Source organism: Elephantulus edwardii, unplaced genomic scaffold (assembly GCF_000299155.1).
Source record: "Elephantulus edwardii isolate Elephantulus edwardi_28Jun2011 unplaced genomic scaffold, EleEdw1.0 scaffold00405, whole genome shotgun sequence".
Lineage (NCBI taxonomy): Eukaryota > Metazoa > Chordata > Mammalia > Macroscelidea > Macroscelididae > Elephantulus > Elephantulus edwardii.
This window is the reverse complement of record NW_006400155.1, coordinates 355,858-378,650: the sequence shown is the minus strand read 5'-3', so window position 1 is coordinate 378,650 and position 22,793 is coordinate 355,858. Positions and strand designations below refer to the sequence as shown.

Here is a 22,793-nt window from a genome sequence, read left to right as displayed (position 1 = left end):
CCCTCATGGCCTTTAAAAATGTACAGAAAAGAGGCCCATATTTTCACTAAATGAGAGCAGAGGATACACCACTGCAGCCTGCCTGAGGCGGGCACTGACCACGGTCAACGTGGGTGGAATGGCAGGGCGGCATGGGCACACCCAGCATTCTCTCCCCATCTTGCTTGCTGAGACCAGCCACACACCCCCCAGCTCAGGCTGGAGGGGCCCTCGTGGTACGTGCAGGTGGCAGGCACGGCAAGCCATTCAGTCTGCTATGAGATCTTGCAGTTGCTGCGGGAGCAGTTCTAGGGGGGACTCTGGGGTGGCAGGATGGAGAAAGAGCGCTTGAGGCTGTTGCCCTTGCTGGTTGTGACCCCGCCTCCGCCAGCCAGCGAGTACAAGCGGCCATGCATCATGACTGTGCTCATGCCGTTGGCCATGGAGAAGGACTTGAGGTAGCTCTTGATAGTGACTGACAGCGGGAGCTTGCCAATGAGGTGGACAGGTGTGCAGGACACGATGGCGCGGCAGCAGATGTCCTGCAAGCTGAACACGCGGTTGGGCCTCCAGATCTTCTCCATGCTGTGACGCATGAGCACGATTCTCGACAGCTTAGTGAAGGACTCAGTCACTTTGAAGTTGCACAGCGGGCTGACCTCGAAGAAGGTCATGCAGTTCTTTTCGGCGTAGGCACGAGCTTGCTCCGTGGGCACCTGACGCTTGAAGGCCAAGTGCAGCTGGTTCCTCACCAGGATCCGGGGGATCCCGGGTGGGTGCGTGCTCGCTCATCGATCTCCTTGATCGATGCTGTGGAAGGACCAGCGGTTGGTGATGTCGTACACTAGAAGGATGCCCTGTGCACCCCTGGAGTAGGACTGAAGAAGGTACAGAATCTGCCCTGGCCTGAGGTGTTCCAGAGCTCCAGCTTTACACCCCGGCCGTCCAGCAGGATGGGGGTGGTCTTGTAGTCAATATAGGCGTAAGGTGACTCAGAGGCGCCGTCCTACAGGCTCTCCAGAATCTCGCCCTTGCCCACGTCATTGTCGCCCACGAGCGGGAACTTGAGCAGGTAGGTGGGTAGTCGTAGCTCTTCACCGGGCTGCCCTGCGTCCCCGTTCTCCTCTCATCCGCATGCTCCGCGGGCGGATGGAGCAAGGAGGGCCCGCGCCCAGCCTTCCCCGGACGCCTGCGACCTCGGATGTGCTGCTCCTCCGCTTCCCACATGGCGCCAAAACTAGTGCGGGGAGAAGGGTGCAACAATGAATGAATGGAATCCCAAAATCTCTGTAGATGTTCATTGAAATGAAAAATAAACAACCTAAATTAAAAAAAAAAAAACAACAAAAAACTAGAACCAAACTTCAGCATTCATCCTCTAGGGCACAGGTTTAAAAAATAATGAGACAAATATTTATCATTATGCCTCTATAAAAAAATGGTATGGTCTTCTGGTGGCTCATGTATTGTATAGAAATACATTTTAGAAAGGTAACTATTTGATTCAATTTATGTAACTCCTCTGTACATAACATCTACCTACATATGTGTATATGCATAGATTAAGGAAAAATAAGGGTATTCACCAAAATGTTAATAATAGTCATTACGTCCAGAAGAGAGGATTAAGTTTTACTTTCTCCTGTAAATTTCAAGTATTTTTTTTTATTTCTTGCAATAATTATATAATTAAAAACTAAAGCTATTTGGAAAGACTGGCTATCCACATCTTAAATAATGAAGCCTTGAAAACTATGAATAACCATGAAATACTGTCTGATAAGATGCTGGATGACGAGCCTCTCACATGTGGAAGACACTAAGAATACGAGTGGAGAAGAGCTGCCTTCTCAAAGGAGAGGTGAAAGTAGGAAAGTTTTCATCCAATGAAAGAGCTCCACTCTAAATGAGGAGAAGCAACTGCAAACGTCCATTTAAGAATCGAAACATGAAATGTAGAAAGCATGGATGTAAAAGAATTGCAAATTGTAAAAAATGAAATGGAACCCGTAAAGATCCATGTCGTAGGCAGATACTAGCAGTTTTGAAGTAGACAGTATGGTCTACTATGCTGGAAATGACAAATTACAGAGGATCATACAAAAGAGCATTTGAAGACATGTTCTCAAGTGCAAAGCTGTCGCTCAATCATTGACATCAAGTCATCAGGTTTCTGAGGCTGTAAATTTTAATGGAAGGAAACTGCCTACCTTAGTTCCTCAGAGCTGATGGATTTGAACTATTGGAGATTTGTGCCCCTTTGGGTTAGCAGTGAAATTCACTATTGACACCAGAACTGTCAGTGATGGGATAATATCCACGTTCATACAAAGAAGACATCTTTCTAGGATTATGATTCATATACAAGCATCAACAACTAAAGCAACCCTGACTATTATTCAAATATAAGCATCAACAACTAAAGCAAATATTAAGGAAATCAGGCTTTTATCAACTTCTGCAGTCTGAAATTGATTGAGAATGCAAACAATCAATCAAGATGCAAGCTGAAAAAAATTAAAGCAAAGTAGATTTAAAGAACTTAGTGATACAAATTAAAGATTTCAGTATGGATTGGGTCTTAACACAAAAGCCACAAAAACTTTCACAACAAGACCATGTTTATCATGAAAAACAAAGAAAAAATTGAAGTAAAGAATTTCATTTTACTTGGACCCACAATCAACATCCTTGGAAACAGCAATAGAGAAATAAAAAGACAAGTTGCACTAGGCTAACCTGCTGTTAAGGACATTTTTAAAATGCTAAAGTGTCTCCTTCCACTCTGGAAGTCGGCTGTCTGGCTGGCATCTCATTGGTGCTCTCATCTTGATGGCAGTCAGGCAAGGGAAGTTTCTGGGGTCCTTTTTTTGTGTGTTACTGTTCTTTTTTCCCCTCAAAAGTGGGTGGCCCTTGAGAGTTAGACTAAGGGTAAGGCCTGCCTGAGGGTGTGGCTTTAAAATCCTGTGACTCTTGGGCCAAATTTATTAATTTTAAAAGAATATTCTTTACAAAACACAGCAACCAGAATTTTACTTTTCAAAGAGAGGATCAAACTGGGAAGGGGGAGGGCTGGGCAGGGAGAAAAATGCAACAATGAATGAATGGAAATCCAAAATCTCTGTAAATGTTCATTAAAATTATTAAAATAAAATAAAAAAATAAAAGACACAGCAATCATTTGTCTATTTGCTGTCCTGAACAGTTGTTAGAGTAGCTGTGATGCTGAACACTATTACATAGTTGTGTCAAATATCATAATGTTTACCACTATGTACAATGGTTGGATGAGCTTCCAGATTGATTCATGTTGGGAAGCAGGAGTGGCACCCACTTCATAAACTAGATGCCTCTGGAAACTCTACAAACTCTCTATAAAGGTACAGAAATGATGTTAATTATAGAACAGGGTTCAGGTCTTTTGTGCAAAGCTTCCTCTGAGTCATACTCGACTTGACGATACTTAACCACTGCTAAATGAGTCTAGTGCTGTTATATCTGGAGGGACATTCTTCCACTTTGCACGTCACTCTGTCAATGTGCTGTATGAGGAAACCTGGGTTTGCTTTAATGCTGAACCTTGCGCCATGGGAATATCAAATACCATAATGGTTTCCTTTTGTGGACAGTGTTTGGTGGAGCTCCCAGCTGTAAAACAGGTTGGGAAGCAGGAGTGGCATCCAAATCCTAATCCGCATGCCTCTAGAAACTCTATGAACTTGGAGAAACAATGATAGCTATAGAAAGGCATTAGGTCTTTTGTTCACAGAATCACTATGAGTTGACCTTGACTCAACGGCAATCAACAACAACAACAAAGGGCAAAGATATTATTTTAAAGACTAAGGTGTGCCCAACCCAAGCCACAGTATTTTCAACTGTTCCATATACATATGAAAGTTGGACAATGAATAAGAAAAGCCAAAGAAGAAGTGATACCTCTGAATTGTGGTATTGGCGAATATAGTGCATGTAAAACGAACTAACGAAAAAAAATGAACAAATCTGTCTTGGAAGAAGTGAAATCAGAGTGCTTTTCTGATGCAATGATGGTGAAATATTATCTCCCATACGTTGGGCATGTTATCAGGAAGGTTTAGTTCCTAGAAAAAGACATTATGCTTGGATGACTAGTGGTTAAGCAAAGAGAGAGAGAGACACTCAATGAGACGGACCGCACAGTGACTGACAAGAGGTATAAACACAGCAGAGATCATAAAGGTGGCACAAATCAAGCTGAGTTTTGTTTTGCTGCATGTATGATTGTTCTGGTGGCACACTCCAAAGGGAGCTGCACTGCTAACCCAAAGATGGTGACTCTACAGGTTCAAATCCACAGGATACCCTCTGGGAGAAAGATTGGCAACCTCCTCTCATGCCATTTACAGTTGCCAAAAACATTGAAGAGTCGGTTCTGACACAATGGCAATGAGTTTGAAGGGTTTGTTGGGTTGGTTTTTTTTTTTTTTTTTGGTTATAACTTGACGGCACCTAAAAATTACAATAACAAAGGGTAAAATAGTAATAATGTTAAATTTTATAGAGAGACAGTGTAGTCAAATACTGTGAAATGAGAATGGAGTATAGATTAGTGTCTTGTCACTTTTTAACTTTAAATTAAACATTTACATTTAAATTAAACTATAAATTTATCCAATGAGCTGAAGAATTAAGAAGTGAAGACAATGAGATGTCAAGCATGGACTGTTCTTTGTAGAAGCTTGAACAAAATGGGAAGGCTAGAGATAGAATGACAGGTAGAGAAATGGGTAAAAATGCCTCCTTCTAGTAGTTCCTCTTTTACTTTTCATTAATTCATTTTATGTTGACGGATTAATTCTTCAAATTTCACCTGCCACTTGGACACCTAGACTACAATTACTCTGATCATGAAGTTTACACAGCTTAGTTCCCGTTCAGTATCCTTCATGACCTAAATTCATTCACCTTTTCTGATATCTTCATTTTTTTGCTCAAACAAGGTTTTCGGTGTTTTGTTTTGTTTTTACAAAAATACATACTCATTGAGCACCAGCTGAGAGCCAGAAACTCTTAAAATCACTGTGTACTCCAAGACTAATTCATTATGATTCCTGCCACACTGTAGTTGTAAACCAGCTGTGGATGCCAGGCTCCCTAATGATGATACAAGACAACAGGAACTACAACTGACTTAAAAGCCAAATTTTGATCCACTCAAAGCAGGAAATGATTAATGATCATATTTACATCTGCTCTTCTTCTGTAATCTGTTTTAACATCTCTGCAGTCTACTTTAAACACCTAAATTTTCTCAACTTTTCCTATCATGAATCAACTTCAATCTTGATATTCTTATTTTTAGGACTTCTATTGAACTTACTTTATATATTTGATCACATAACACTTTCTATTGCCAGAAGCCCTTGTCTAGTGTATAACATGTTGGACTAATAACTGAATGGTTTGTGGTTCAAATCTACCAGCTGCTTTGTAGGAGAAAGAGAGGCAGTCTCTTCTTATAAAGATTTTGAGCCTCCAGAACCAGATGAGGGATTGTCCTGAGCGGGTATGGCGGTGAGCTTTTTGGTTGTGAACTACTTGTATTAATGAGCTACTCTATTTTGTCTCACTGCTGTCAAGTCAAAACCCACTTATAACGCATTTAAACCGTCTGCTGAGTTTCCAAGGATGTAAATCTCAGGAAAGAAGATTGCTTGTCTTTTTCCTGATAGTAGATCTGGATTGTTAGAGAGGCATGGCTTTTGTGTTAGCAGCGCAACCCCCTATGGACTATGCCACCAGAGCACACTGGTTATTATACCTCTCCACGGTCATCATCTATGACTGTTCCAGCCTTTTTTGAATGATCTTCAGCAGTATTTTGCTTGCATGTGTTATCAGTGATATTGTTTGATAATTTCCACATTCAGTTGGCTCATCCTTCTTGGGAATGGGAACAAATATGGACCTCTTCCAAAGCACCGGAACAGTGCATAGACAGAGAATGAACAGAATTTCAAGTGAGATTTAGAGGAGATCATGGCACCATCATTGCTTATGTCAGATGGATCCTGGCTGGAAGTAAGGAATACTATAAGACTGTCTATTTGTGCTTTATTCACTATTCAAAGGCATTTGACTGTGTGAATCATGACAAGTTGTGGCTGACATTGAGAAGAATGGGAATGCTGGAGCACTTGATTGTGCTCATGAGGAACCTATACCTGGAAGAGGAGGCTGTTGTATGAATGGAGCAGGGGAGTACTGCATGGTTTGGAACTGGGAAGGGAGTGCAACAGAGTTGTATTCTATCTCTATACCTGTTTAATCTACATGCTGAGCAAATTATTAGAGAAACTGGACTCTGTGTAGAAGAATGTGGCATGAAGATTGGAGGGAGACTCAACAATAAACTGTGTTATGCAGATGACACAACCTTACTTGCTGAAAGAGAGGAGGACTTGAAACACTTCTTGCATAAGACCCAGGTATGCAGCCTTCAGTAAGTATTGCATCTCAATATCAAGAAAACAAAGATTCTTGCCTCTGGACTGATAGGCAGTGTCATGATGGATGGAGAGGAGTTTGAAACTGTCAACAGCTTCATCTTACTTGGATCCACAATTAACAGTCTTGATACCAGCAGTCAGGAAATAAAGAGATGCATTGCACTGGGAAAATCTGCAGTTAAGGACCTTTCCAAATTAGTGAGGACTAATGATGTCATTTTGAGGACTTAGGTGCATCTGATTCAGGCCATACTCTTTCCGTTTACTAGCTATGCATCTGAGACCTGGACAATGAATAAGGATGACAGAAAAGAAATAGATGCTTTTGAGCTGTGGTGTTGGAGAAGAGCACTGAACATCTCATGGACAGCTAAGAGAATTAACAAGTATGTCTTGGAGACGGTGCAGCCGGGGTGCTCTTTGGAGGCAAGCATGATGAGGCTTCACCTCACATACTTTGGACATATTGCTAGGAGGTGCGAGGAACATGATATTGGGAAGAGTTGTCAGCGAAGGAGAGGAAGACCTTCCACTAGGTGGATTGACACAGTGATTGCTGTATTGGGCTCTTAAGTGTCAGGAAGTGTGAGGATGGCACAGGACAGGACTGGGTTCAGATCTTTAGTTCATAAGGACGCTATGAGTAGTACTTGATTCAGTTGCACCTAACAACAACAACAACATGGTGATCATGAACCTAGAATGTGCTCACAGTGCCCAGTATAGGGTTAAACATGGAGACAACATGCTGTAAGTGCCTGCTGAAATTTACCAGGAAACTTCCCACTTGAGTTACTTAATATTTAAAAATAAAATAAAATTGACTTTGGAGGTGGCATATATAATAGCATCCTAATAAAATCTGCAGATAGCACCGACCTACAGGGCAGAAGGGCCCAGGTGACAGGGAGGAGGTGGATGCTAAGATTTCAGAAAAGCAAAATTTAAAATGGTTGAAAAGAATGAGAGGGAAAAAAATAATAGCCAGAGCCCAATCAAGTTAGGATATGCAATAAATAAAATAAAAACTCAATTACTATTCAAGACAAGGGTTAAATGCTCAATAATTATTCAAGGCTTTTAAAGCACAAGTGTAATCTGAGTCTGAGGTGGCATTAGGAGTCTGTGGTTAAGAAGACAATGGCAATAATGAATATGTGAACAGAAAGCTGACCTTGCAAAGGCTGGGGAGCCATCTTTATGGTACACGTGGCCCAAGTGATACTCTTACAAGGAGTTTTTATCTTAATATTTGAAAAAAAGAAATGTGCAAACACCATGGAGCCCTGTTCCTCAAATTTCATCCCACTAAACATTAGGTCAGGAGGACGTTAATGGATATTCCACTTTTAATGTGGCCTGGTTAAACTGGAAAATGTTGTTCTAGAAGATTCTTTTGATTAAAATGATGTTAAAGACCTACGAACAGAATTTGAAAGAGAAGGGATACTTATTTATTTTTTTCAGGAGTGAAACAAAGTGGAGAGGAGAATAAGTAGTGAGAGAGTTATTATAAGCTGGGTACATCATAGCTGCTTTATCTCCATAAAGTCAGAAATTGACATATAGCAGCAGGAGGGAGGTGGTTAGAAATGGACTTGCCTGGTGAGGGTATAAGAGGGAAACAGGAAATTATTACTGTGAGAGAGTGTATCATCTTCAGCTTTGGACAAATGATGGGAAAGGCAGAAAACCATTTAAGGATGATGCACGTGTCCTGCTGCCTGGAGCTGTGAGGTGGGTGATTCTTTGGATTCCTTTGTTGTTCCAGGATTCTATGAATCTAGTACCATGGACTCCAGAATGACTAAAAGACAATCTAGTTCTAGTTCCACTTCTGCCACTGACGTACTGAGTCATCTCTAAAACGATGATCGTGGTTTCTCACACACTCCTACAGGAATTTCCATAGCATTAATTACACAGCGCTTGTAAAGTATTTTGAGCTGCTTGGGGAAAGACTGAAAATACTTACAGTAATCAGTTGAACCACATGAAATTGATTGTATTTGACCATTCACAACCTAAAAGATGGCACTTTCATATGCCTCCTAAGAGTCATTATTCATTGAGCTTGCTGTGTGGCTGGTACAAGCTGGTTCTGGGGATTTGAAGATGCTTAAAGGCATTATCCCTGCTCCTTGGGGAGCTCACAGATCAGTGAGGGAAAACAATACTTGAATTAAACATTGAAAGACAGTTAGGGAAATGGTACTAGGGAGGAGAGTACAAGATGTTGTGGATAACAGAGAAGGCACCAAGAATTCTGGGGACAGACGTGAAGGTTATGCAGGGGAGAGCAAAGGGGGCTTTGTAGAGCAAGTAACACTAATTTAGACTGGATTTTGATTTTTCTTATTTTCCATTCCCAGTCTCCCTTGGGCTTTCTAGTTGTTACTGGATCCCATACTGGTAGATGGTTCAACAAGGATCATATTGTTATCTGCCAGAGGTTCTCTGTGCCCTGACTTCAATACTTTGAGAGGCTACAGAGATGAACTCTCCCATATGCTTGGTCACTTCAAAGGCCAGGTCCTGTTACTTTTTCCAAGAACCCTTCTTCTCCATGGGCTCTGGCGTTTTCCAAGTTGTTTCCCCATGATACATAAAGAAGTTGTCTATTTGCCAACCCGTTCTGCCCTAACTAGAGCTGCCTGACTGGTCTAACATAGTGTGAAATGGATTTTCCATCTGGTGGTGAGAACTCACTTCGCCAACCCAAAGCCATGTGGATTGAATCCACTTGCTCCTCAGGAGACACATGGACAATCTCCTGTGTGATTTACAGCCTCTGAAAACCCACTGCAGGGTCAGCAATGAGTGCACGTCGACGTGTTAAAATTCTTAACTCACAGAGGAATAATGTATTTTCTTCTACATTTTATTTATTATTTTTTATTTTTATTTTTATTTATTTTTATGAAGTGAAGGAGGCCCAGGATCTCAGACATTGAGCTGAAGTACTTTCCTGTAGACTCGGTGCTGACTAGCTCCCCTGGAGATCTGAAGTCTCTCAGTTCTTTCCTGCAGCAGAAACCGCAAAGCTGTATCAAGTTAAAAGTTCTGGGACTCCTATTTTAAGATTATGAAAATACGTTTTCGTTCCAGCTTGGTCTCCTAATGCAGCAGCCCATTAGGAGCCTGTCCCTGCTTCCCAATGGCCCCTTCTGAAGTTAGTCAGTGTTTCTGAATTTGCCTAACTTCTAAGGTTGCTGAAACTCCAGGGAGACATCTTTCCTCCAAAGCCACACTGCTGGATCATGAGCTGAGATCAAAGGATTTGTTCCCAGAGGGGAACTCCTGGAGCCTACACCACTTCCTGGAAGCCTATATTGCCTCCTGGTCTTGATACCAGCCTTGCACTTCCGTCTTTAAATAGCCCACTGGCAATCGCAATTGTGAATCCCTTTGTGGGATGACTTCAGGTCAGGCTGTGAAATTCAGACTGCGGTTTGAACGGTTTCTGATGGTTTCTGCCAAATACAATACTTACATCTCGGACTGACATAAATGATAGGTGTTGGCGAGAATAGCAAGTGGAAACCGAAGCAGCTCTTCTCTGTTCCTCTGTTTTCCAGCTGGCAGTCACATCCACCAAGCTCTTTTTCCCCTTCTGGAATATTCTCTTAACTCCAACATCTCTTCCCCCCCGCCCTTGAAAGAATTAAATTGGCTGTTCAAGATGTAAATATATATAAGCTGTTATTATTAGTCTCTGAAAGCTCTTTATGTTCCAGTGTGCTGGTGTACAGGGCTGGGAGAGAAAGGGTGTTCAGGATTAATAGCATTCTAAATTTACCAGGTATTTCTTTGCTTCTTTTCCTTGAACATAATTTTGAAGAGACAGGAATCCAATAGAGTGGATGTGGTCTTTTGTTGCTTACAACTTGCTACTTTGCTAAGTGTAAAACATTGCAACCCTCTTTGACTAAGAATTGATCATAAAGCCATCAATAACCATCGTGAACAAACATATGGTGAAGGACTTCAGTTAGCAACTGCAGATCTTGACATTCAAGAGAGACTTTAGAGATGAACTGCACCAGCCACCCACTCGAAGTGACGATCTGCTCTCCAGAATCTCTGATAAGGCATTTACCTCAGAACTTCTCAAATTTTGCTGCACTGTGGAATCATCTAGGGAGCTTTTAAAGATTTCCCCACCCCAAAGCCAGGGCTCATCCCAAATCACTTAAATAAGGATGTCTGGGAGTGGGGCCAAGACATCAGCATTTATAAAACCTTCCCAGGGGTTTATAATGCGCAGCCATGTCTGGCCCAGTGATCTGGCTTACTGCTTCGCTCTGCTCTGTAGAGAGCTGCTTTGCGAACTTGGCTCTAGGACTGATGGATCTCTTTACTTGTTGGAATCCTGCCTCTTGGTACTGTTTATCTGGAGTCCCGGGGTGGCGCAAATGATTAATGTTGCTTGGCCGCTAACCAAAATGTTGACCATAGGTGTCTACTCAGAGACACCCCATGAGAGAAAAGCCTGCACATCTACTGATGAATGAGCCATTGAAAATCCTGTGGAGCCCAATTTGAGTCTGACACATGTAGAGTCACCATGAATCAAAAGTTATATTCACTTCTAGTCCTCATAGGGAGCTCTGGTGGTGTAGTCAGTTGGGAGCTGCCCTGCTAATTTAAAGACAGCACCTATCTGGCAGTTCAAATCCACTCACAGCTCCAAGGGAGAAAGATGGGCAATCCATTCCCATGCAATTGCCAGCTTCCAAAAACCTGCTTGAGGAAGGGCAGCTATGAGTTGGTTCTGGTGGTAATGAGCGAGAGAAAGTGATGTTGTTATCTGCCATCCAGTTGCTTGCGACTCATAGCGACACTACGTACAATAGCTCTGAACCCTGTACTATCCTGAGCCAATCTCACTGACTGACACACCTGCCCCCCATTGCCTCAGTTACTGTGTCAATCCATCTAATCCGGAGTCTTCCTCTCTTGTACTGTCCCTCCACCCTTCCGAGCATGATGTCCCTTCTGGCCATGTGCCCAAAGTATGTGAGACAAAGCATCAAAATCCTCCAATGAAAACATGGTTTCACCCTCTCTAGGACAGACTTGTTTTTTTGGCAGTCCACAGTATGTTCAATACTCTTCTCCAGCACCACGACTCAAATGTACCAATATTTCTTTTATCATCCTTAATCATTGTCTAACTCTCTGATACATAGCAAGTAATTGCAAAGACCATGGCTTGAATCAGGCACACCTTAGTGATAGGCCTCATGCTTTCCTTCCAGAATCCACCCAGAATAAACCCATTGATATTCTCTTTCAGTGGATAGTCCCTCAAACATTTGATGGAATTAACAAATAGTAACACAGAAAGGGAAGTTTCCTGTCCATTTTTCTACACTGTGCCCAAAAATATCAATTCAAATTAAAATCTTAGGCAGACTTCTTAAGAATATGAGTTTTGATCCACTATTTGGCTAATACTCTCTACGGCTGGGTTCTTTTGACTTCTTGCTGCTGCAACGTTTGGGGATAAGTGTAGAGAAAGGGATTACATTTCTCTCCAGCTAAAGTGAACAGATTTCTGAAGAGCCAGCTTGGGACACGAGGTGTGTTTTCCTCCTTCCTGTCAGCTGTCATGTTCCTCGCAGCCTGGTGTTTCTTCTCCTGGGCCTGGCACCAGCTGTCTCTTTCCTGTCTACCTTACTCTCCTTGCTGACCTCTTGTCTCTGTTCTGCCATTTTCAGCTTTCAAGCTTGGGTGATGGCCAGGCCTGCAAAAGTACAGCCAGAAAGAGAAGAGAAAGATGCCATCATCACAGCTCAATTTAGGAACTCAGCTGCTGAGTCCCAGAGACCTGATCTAACACATTTGTTGACAGGTCAATCGCTGGGGTCAGAGTTTCTCGATTGGAGTCCTGGATCCCACACACACTCCAGGAGCAATTTCAGGCAAACTTCTTAACCTATTTAAGTCTCCGTTTCTTCAACTGTAAAACAGAGACAATACAACAGCTAATACTTAGTAAATAAAGTGAAACCATCTGAATCACATACTTTGGCACAATGCCTTGTACATAGCTAGTGCTTAATGAGAATAAGCTTTTACTCCGCTATTACAAATGTTATTTCACTACAACCTAGCTTTGGTCCAGAGACCAATTACCCCTTTTAAACCTGAGCTCTAATTCTGACAGCCTAACATGTTTTTTGACCTTAGTTTCTGCCAGCTTCCATCCTCTGAGCTACATATTGGAGTGGCATCCACTTCCTAAACAACATGCCACTCTGTGAACTTTGATAAGTGTTGATAGTTTTAGAGGGGTTTCAGGCCTTTTGTTCATAGGGTTTCTATGAGTCGTGCTCTACTCGAAGGCAATCAACAACAAAAACTAGAGCATTAAGGCGAACCTGTATCTCTGAATAAGCTTTCATTTCTATGGAGTTAGAAGTTCCGGTTGTTTCGGGGAACATAATTCAAATAAAAACAGAAACACAGTTCCTCCCGTAGGCAATGTGTAAAAGTTAAGAATGACCAGCATCTCTTTTTGCACTGGCTCCAGTAGGTTGAAGGGAAGAGCCAGCAACAGAAACACTTGGTCCTAATGAAAGTTTCTTTTCTACTTTCAATTTCTTTCTCTAGGGAACAAATGAAATTGAACTATGATTTGCTCTTCCTTTAAAGCATGGCAGGACCATCACTCAGTTTTTACTGGGCACTGGAGGATAGAATCTTATTTCCCTTTCCATTTAACAAACATTAAAATTTTGCCCAGGTCTGCTTGAATCCCACACCCCAGCAATATGGCCTTCATTCCACTGGAGCCTTCATTTTATCAGTAACGCCAGCAGCAGTCTGGGAACACGATCTGTTAGGCTGTGTCTTCACCAGCCAAGATTTAAAGGGTGCAACAGATTGAAGATTTTCAAATTGCAAAACAGGGCCTCCAATACGTGTTCAGTGGGCAATGGAACACTTCCTCCTAGAAGTCCTTGCTCCCTCTGTTGGAGAAATGGATGACTTTCCAGGGACGCTGTGTAAAAGAGTAATTAAGGAAACATGGCTCTAGGCGGCTGCAAGATGGATTCTCAGGCCTGTGTACATTTCTTGCTGTTTAAAAACAATTTAAAATTAGGTCATATAACCGTTCAACCATGCCTCTCCAAGTGTGAACATCAGTCCCTCAGCAGCCAAAGGAAAAGGAGGTTGATAAATTTAGTACTCCTGAATAGAGCTTACCTATCTGGTACTCCATATATTGAAGCAGTTTTGCGTGATGGGTCATAGTTACACCCTTTGCCACTTTTGATCTGGCCAGGACAGTTTTAAAGTCAGCTTCACGATAGCAAAAGGCAGGAGGGGGAGAAGAAGACAAAGCCACCAACAGATAAGCCACCAACATCTCCTTCTGGGAACTAGGAATGTCTATACATACCCCAGGCTCCACTACTCTTCTCACCTCAAATTACAGTTCCTTGATTTTCCCCACTTTACCTTACATTTACATGAGTCTAAGTGGGTAAAGCTTTTCTAATATAAATGTGAACTTGTTCTGTTTGGACCAAAGACATGTATTTACCTTGCCTGTGTGGGCAAACAAACTAACCCACAGACATCTATAGGTCTGATTACTGCTTGAGACCTTCCCAGCAGCTGATCTTGGCTTTAAAATAGAAAGAAGATGTTGTTGTTGTTTTTGTTATGTGCCATTGAGTCTCCTGTGACTCATAGAGACCCTATGTACAACAGTTTTAAACACTGCTCTATCCTTTGCCAATTGTATTGTCTCTGACACACCTACCTCAATTATGCCCTCAATTCATTGTCTAGAGAGCAGAGCTGTTGTTGCTGTTAGCTGTCATCAAGCCATTTCTGACTCACAGTAACCTCATGGGTGTGGAATGGAACTACTCTATAGAGTCTTTTCAAGGGTGCGACATTTCAAATGTAGGTCAGCAGGCCTATCTTCTAAGGTGATTCTAAAAAAGAGAAAAATCCACTGCCATCAAGTTGAGTTGATTCACAGCCACCTTCCATTGGGTTTCTGAGGCTGTAAATCTTCAAAGGAGTAGAAGACCCATCTTTCTCCTACAGTGTGGCTGGTGGATTTGAACCACTGGCCTTTTTTAATTCATAGACAAAAACATTACATATACTACACCACCAGGGCTCCTTGAGATGCCTCTCAAACTAAAAAAGAACACTCAAACTCACTGCCATCAAGTTCATTCTGATGTACAGTGACCCTCCATCACATTTCTGATCTGGTAAATCTGAATTGAATGAGACTTCTTTCTTTTGAGGACTTGCTAGTGGATTTAAACTTCTGGTGGTATAGTTGATAAGCAGGTTCTGCTGCTAACATAGAGGCACCGCTTGTTGTTGTTAAGTGCTGATACGTTGAGTATGACTCATAGGGACTGTATGAACAAGAGGCATCTCTAGGTGGGTTCATATTGCCAAGCTTTTGGCTAGTTGAGCACTTAATGTGAACCATCATGGAGAACACATCTTTTAAATTCACAATCTTCTTTATCTTAAGTTTGTTAGTTTCTATAGTGGTATCTCTTTCCTGCTCAGTAGTTCAGTTTGTACTCTGTAGTCTTAGAACAAGAAGTAGTATTCTGAAATATTGACTCCACAGCATCATTCTGGAACCAATTATATTAACTATCTTTGAATAATTAACACACATATACACTTTGAAAATTCCTTAATGCTTCTCTGGCATAGACATTACATCATTTCATTTTACTTGATTCATCCATTCACTGATTCATCAAACAAGCATTAATTTATTCCTTACTAAATACAAACTTGAAAATATGAACAGCATTTACTGTTTCTAAAATTCATAGACTGATTCTCCCTTGCCCTTGAGTTAAATGGATACCAGGACACAACAAAATCAATATTTGTTCTATTCATCCTGTATAAATATTTTCCCAGACAACTGGCTATTTGCAATACTGAGTCATCACAGACCAGTGGAATATAAGAAGGTTTCTTGGCATATTCTATCCTCTCATGGGTGTTGTAACTGAACACCTTAAAGGAGGGAACTGATCGTAACCCTAGAATGACAGGTCACTATACAGGCATTCACATATATTATTTAATATTTCTAAATACCATAGGAAATATCTACTTATATTCTCCTCTTTCTTAGAAGACTGGGATTCTGGAATGTTAAGTATTTATCTCCTTACAATGATCTGCTCTCCTGCTTCAATGATGCAACATTTTCTTCACTTTTCCTTCTCAGTCTTGTTGCTAATTTCTTCCCCTCCTCCATTCATCATACATGGCTCCATGTTGGCTGTTATCTACATTCCCTGGTGATAAAATCCAGTTTAATACTTACCATGTACTCATAACTCTACATTGTGTATCTGAGGTCAAATTTTGTTCATCATTACCACATGTATGTGACTAACTGTCCATCCACATGACACCTAAATATGGAGAGTGAGTTATTATTGCTGTTGTTATGTGCCATCAAGTAAAAACTGACTCATAGTTGACCCTCCAGTGGCTTTTCAGAGGTTGAGAATTAGCAAAGAAATTTTCCCATCTTTCTCTCTTGGAGCAGCCAGTGGATTTGAACCACTTACCTTTACTATTGGCAGTGCAACTCCATACCCACAAGACAGCCAGAATTTCCTGCTGTTGCTATTGTGTACTGGTGAATCAGAACTGACTCAAAACTGACAGATTTTCAAAGGCCACGTTGTTGTTGTTATGTGCCGTCGAGTCATTTGCGACTCATAGTGACCCTATGTACAAGAACCCTAAGCTCTGCTCTGTCCTGTGCCAATCGCACCATCTCTGATACACCCATCCCGATTACCTCAATTACTGAATCAATCCACCTCATAGGGGGTCTTCCCCTTCCGCACCTGCCCTCCACCCTACCAAGCATTATGTCCCTCTCCAAGGACCTGTCCCTCCTTGCAACATGTCCAAAGTATGTTAGACAGAGCCTCAGAATCCTTGCCTCCAAGGAGCCACCTGGTTTGACCCTTTCCAGGATGAATCTGTTTGTTTTCCTAGCAGTCCATGGTATTCTCAATACTCTTCTCAAGCACCACAGCTCAAAGACATCAATTCTCCTTCTATCCTCCTTTGTCATTGTCCAACTCTCTGATGCATAACAAGTGATAGCAAAGACCATGGCCTGTATCAGACACAACTTAGTCTCCAAAGACACACCATTGCTCTTCAGTACTTTGGAGAGGTCCCTAACAGCAGACTTTCCCATGGCAATGCACCTTTTAATTTCCTGGCTATTGGTACCAAGAGTGCTGACTGTGGAGCCAAGCAAACTAAAGCTGTGAACAATCTCAATCTCTACACCATCCATCCTGATGCTGCCAATTGATCCAGTGGTGAGAATCTTTGTTTTCTTGACATTGAGCCTTACTCCATATTGGAGACTGCAGTCCTTGACCCTCTGCAGCAAGCGCTTCAGGTCCTCCTCAGTTTCAGCAAGCAGGGTTGTATCACCTGTATATCGCAGATTGTTGATGGATCTTCCACCAATCTTGACCCCACATTTCTCCTCATAGAGCCTAGCCTCCCGGATAATCTGTTCTGCATACAGGTTGAAAAGGTGTGGAGACAGGAAGGACACATCCCTGGTGCACGCCCTTCCTGATTTTGAACCAGGCAGTGTTTCTTTGCTCTGTTCTGAGGACTACCTCTTGGTCCAAGTATAGGTTTCTCATTAGCACAACCAAGTGTTCTGGGACTCCCATTATTCTGAGAGTCAGCCACAGTTTGTTATGATCCACACAGTCAAATGCGTTTGCATAATCAATGAAACACAGATATACATTCCTCTGGTATTCCCTGCTTTCAGCTAAGATTCATCTAACATTAGCTACAATATCCCTAGTACCACGACCCCTTCTAAACCCAGCCTGGATTTCTGGCAGTTCTCTGCTTATGTGCTGGTCCAGTCGTTTTTGGATAATCTTCAGTAGAATCTTGCTTGCATGTGAAATTAATGATATTGTTCTATAGTTTCCACACTCTGTTGGGTCACCCTTCTTTGGGATGGGAACAAATAAAGATCTCTTCCAGTCAGTTGGCCAGGTGCTTGTTCTCTAGATTTCTTGGCACAACTTGGTGAGCACATCCAGGGCAGCATCTGTTAGCTGAAATATGTCAATTGGTATACCATCTATTCCTGGGGCCTTATTTTTTGCTATTTCCTTCAAAGCAGCTTGAACTTCTTCCTTCATCACCATAGGTTCTTGCTCATATGTTGTTTCATTAAATTCTTCTGTGTTTGCCAATTCTTTTTGATACAGTGACTCAGTATATTCTTTCCATCTTCTTTTAATACTTCCTGGATCATTTAATATTCTGCCTAACGCATCTTTGATTATAGCAACTCGAGTTTTGAATTTGTTCTTCAGTTCCTTGAGCTTAAGAAATGCTGAGCGAGTTCGGCTCTTTTGATTTTCTGACTCTAACTCCTCTTCAATGAATATTTTCAAATAAAAGCTCTTGATTACTCTCACCAGATTTCTTTTCCCCCTGACTTTGACCTACTTGAGAAAATAACTCCACCATTCACTGAACTATTGAAATGAAACCTAGTAGTTATCCTTTTATTAATTTCCGTGATTTAGAATAAAATATATTATGAAGTAACATACGATATATATTTTATATACTTATTATATATAACTCAACACTGTGCCATGGAGTGCAGTGGGTTTCTGAGGCTGTAAATCACAAGAAGAGGAGACGGCTCATATCCCCCTATGAGTGGAGCCACTGATGGATTTGAGTCACCGGAGACACATGGTCTTTAATTAGTAATACTACACCACCAGAACTCCTTAATAATTACATGTGTCATAATAGAAAATGTGTTTGTACTTCTCCATCTACACTTTTGCCAAAGTCAATTAATAAAACTATTACTATTTGAAACAAGAAAGAGTGAAGAAAATCAAAGATCCAAGGAAATGATTAATCCAGAAATCTAATTGGCCACATGAACTATAGCTTCCACAAACACTAGACAAAGAGGATTGAATAGTGTGAACTTGTGGGTAAAGAGTTGTCCTGCTAACCCAAAGGTGGTTGTTGTTTGGTGCTGTCGAGTCGTAGACAACTCAGAGCAACCCTATGAATGAAAGGCATGAGCACTGTTCATAGAGTTTCTGGAGGCAAGCCATTTTGGAAGTGGATGCCACTCTTGCTTCCAGGCTTGTTTTAGTCAGAAAGTTCCAGCAAGCACTGTCCACCATGGGTGACCATTACCAAATCTACTAGCTGCTCCATGGGAGAAAGATGGGCAATTTACCTGTGGAAATTACAGCCTCTGAAAACCCAACAGAGGGACAGCTCTGAGCTGGTTCTGACTTGATGACATTGAGGGGATTTTTTTTTTTGTTTTCAGGTGTAGAGTAAGCAGTTAGAAAATGAATGAAGTGTTCAGATGCTAGGTCTTCACAGCAGACAAAAATTTGTAGGTTGTGGATTTATGGGTGTTATTTAAAGCCATGAGATTGCATGGGCTCATTAAGTAAGTAAGAATAAGAGTCCGAGAAAGGTTCATCTCACTTTCATGGGGCATATTGCTAGGCGAGGCTCTTCCTTGGAGAGGGGCGTCATGCTTGGAAAGGTGCAGGGTCAGTGAAAGAGACAAAAACCATGTCTTTGTCAAAGTGTGTCAAAGACCATGAGGGTGGTACTGAATATGTAGGGTTCATAAGGTCACTATGAGTTATACTATAGGCACTTAATAACAACAATAATAACAAGGTCCAAGAACTGAAGTGTTGCAGCATTAATAAGTTGAAGAGAAGAACAACCGGTATAGGAGACTGAGAAGAAGAAGCCAGTGGGATTGTGGCAATCTGGAAGTCATATGAAGAAAATGAAAGTGGAGACACATTAAAAAAAAAAGATTGAAAGAAGAAAGAGTGATCACTGTATGGATTGCTTGTTGGATTTAACAATACTGAGGTCGTTGGTGACATTGACAAAAACAGTTTTCATGAGCTATTTTTTTGGGGGGGGAAGCCCAATTTTGGTGGAAGAGTGGAAAGATTTTGGGGACTGTACATATTTGCTATGTAGCAATATATGACTAATACAGACTGAGAACGCCAGGTAATTAATTTATAGCAATAGTTAGAACTTGTAAGTAGAGGCACTCTGAGATATGTGGAGTGAAAAATTTATGAAGCCTCTCCTTAGATTGCTTCAATTTCTCAGTTATATAGGTAGAAAGGTCATCAGCTGAAAATGAGTATGGGAGAAGAGGTGTTGGAGAGTTGACAGGAAAAAAAAATTATGTGAAATCATTATCTTGTGTGAGAATGAACGAGCAAAGGTGGGGTGGAAATACAGAACGGACCAGCGAAATGTTCCAAGAGTTGGGCAATAATAAGGACAAATAAAAACAGTACACACGGTCATCCAACAAACAGACCAGTCAGTGTGCTTGTGGGTTTTTCTTTCACCAAATCCAACTGCTTTCAAGCGAAGCATAGAGTAGGCAGAGAGTCAAATTGAACCGGTGATGAATTTTTTCCCCCCAGCTAGCATATGATGCAAGGTGTATAATGCAATGTGTTCTCAAAAGAGTGATAATAAAAGTCAGATCAATCCCATTCAGGCATCTGCTTCCAAGAAGATGAAATAGGCATATGTTTCTCTATCTTTCCTACTAAGTATAACACAAAACTCTGGATGTTATATATAAAACAAACATAAGAAGACTCTGGAAGATGTAGAGGAGAAGACAGAGTGACTTGAAAACTCAGGACATGAGAAGCAACACATCTGTGAGTTCCCTGAATTTTCTGTTTGCCTCGTATGTGCCAGACTTAGAACTAGGAACGCCTCAACAGGAGCAGACAAAACAAGCTTGCTGTCTCCAGCCACAAAGCCAGCAAACGGGCAGCCTAGCAAGACATAAAATGTTTAGAACAGAACTGCTGTACTGCAGCCAAAACCCACCATGCCCACCACCCACAGCAGCACTGAGGGATCCCCAACATTCTTTCCAAGGTGGTGTCTGAAATGGCCAAGTAAGGAGCTGAACATTTAGGACCACTGGCTGATAATGACAGAACCTTGGAGACATAATTATTAAGTATAACCTCTATCCAGAAGTTTGGAGGTTCAAATCCACCAGTGTCCCCTCAGGAAAAAAGATGATGCATTTTGCTTCCGTATTGATTAGTTTTGGAAGCCCTATGGAGGCTCTCAATTGGAATAAACTAAATGGCACTGGACTTTGTGTTTGGGATAATAATGAGGCCATCTCATATGATATGAAGTTGAGGCCACATGCGGAACCAGAAACCTTATGAGGAGTCCTTTCCCTGAAGTGTCAACACAAATCAAGTGGGAACCCTGCATTTCTACTTCAGTGGGGGCAATAACAAGGCAATGCCTCTCTTCCTCCCTCTGCAATTAGGTGTCATCGGGTCAAGGACGATTTATCCTAGCGACTCTATGAACAATAAATCTGAACCAGGTCCTGTCCTGTGCCATCTAGTGTCAGAAAAATAGCTTCAGACCAGATTGGTTTTTCACTTAATCATTCATACACATTCAGTTTCATAACATATATACAATAATCATAATGTAATCACTCTTCACACTATCTCACTGTAATTCTTATTTTCATTATCATTCTACTTACCTCTTCCTGCTTTTTGGGCAGTATCTTTGAGCAAATACTGATCTTTTGACTTCATGTGGTTGATTGTCCTAAGAAGAAAATGTCTCGCTGGTATTGATGTTCATGCTTAAGGTCTGTGTATTGATGGGTCTAAAGTTGAGCCACAGGAGTGAGTCTTGTTCTGAATTATCAGGGCCAGTCTTGGGGGTTCCACTGGTCTCTATGACACAGTAAGCTCTAGCTTTTTCCCCAGTGCTTTTTAGTTTTGCTCTACATTTCTCCTAACTTGATGTAGGATCTTCTTCTAGGATTCCTTTTAGAATGATTATATATATATATATTGAACACTGTGACAGGGATGTGTCAAATGTGTTAATGGTTGGCTACCCAATGCAGACTGAGAGTGGGGTGGAGCTCCCCCATTAAACAAACGTGGAAGGAGGAGTGGCATCCACTTCCATAATAGCTTGCCTCCGGAAACCATATGAACTTGGAGAGAGGATGAAAGGCGCCCAAGCATCAAGGACTCTCCTTCATAGGGTCGCTATGAGTCGCCTGCGACTCGACGGCACTTAACAACAACAACATATATATTTTTTCCTTTACTAATTTTTATCACACTTATTCTTGGAGCAGGATTCTTGGATCTCTTGTGTTTTCATTACCTGGGAACTTGTGACAAGTGCTGAATTTCAGGTCCTACCCAGCACTTTGTCCAAGTCTTGGAGTAATGCCCTGCAATCTGTGTTTTAGCCAGTGCCCCAGGTAACCCTGACACTCACTATGCAAGAACCACTGGCATTTCTTAACTTACTGTTTCTTTCCTTACTATCACTTTGATCAATTAGGCCTTATCTTATCTGTTTATTCACATAATTAATGCCTATCTGTCTCCATGAGTGTAGGCTTATCAATCTTATTCACTATCATATCCCCAATTGGTAACTGGGAACAAACAGGAGAGTGAAAGAATGTGACTAAAACCATAGATTTATTAAAGAATTGACTTGATGTTGACTTTATGCTGGGCACTCAGATTACTTAATCTTTACCCAACAGCTTCAAGCTCTTCCCATAATTGTAGCAAAGAAAGAACTCCTTGCAACTATCTCTCTGAAAAACAATGACCTCATAAAACAGTACACAACATGGATGAGTCAGGAAAAAACGATAAGACACACAAGGACAAATACTTCATACAGTCACTGCTATAACAATAGAATGGATGCCGGGTCAGGGGGTGGGGGTGGAGAGCAGAAAAAAAGTGAATAAATAAGGAACCCTGCACTGAAATAGGTGAATAAGACAATCTGAAAAGAATGAGCAATTAGGCATTACATGTGTGACAGTTACACATCCAGAACAGGACAGACATCATGAAGGGAATTGGGGGAGGGATAGGGAGGAAAACGTGCATAAATGAATGAAAGGAAATATCTTTGTAAACTTTCATAAAAATAGCAATAAAAATAAAGTAAATATTTGGTCCTTTCATAAAGCAATGTTTTACTGAATTTTCAGTGAAAGATTACATAGAAAATTGGGTTTCCATTTGATAATTTCTACACAAATTTTTCAATGACTTTGGTTAAACTAGTACAATGCATCAGTGTTCTGTGTTCTCCTTGTTCCGTTTCCAGTGTTCTAGTTTCCCTGCCTTCTTATCTTCTCATCTTTACTTTAGAGTAATT

The 22,793-nt window shown here is 41.3% G+C and overlaps 1 pseudogene; it reads right to left on the bottom strand.

The window, feature by feature from the left end:
• Positions 1-254: 254 nt before the first annotated feature.
• Positions 255-1,206, bottom strand: LOC102849611 (annotated as a pseudogene).
• Positions 1,207-22,793: the final 21,587 nt, after the last annotated feature.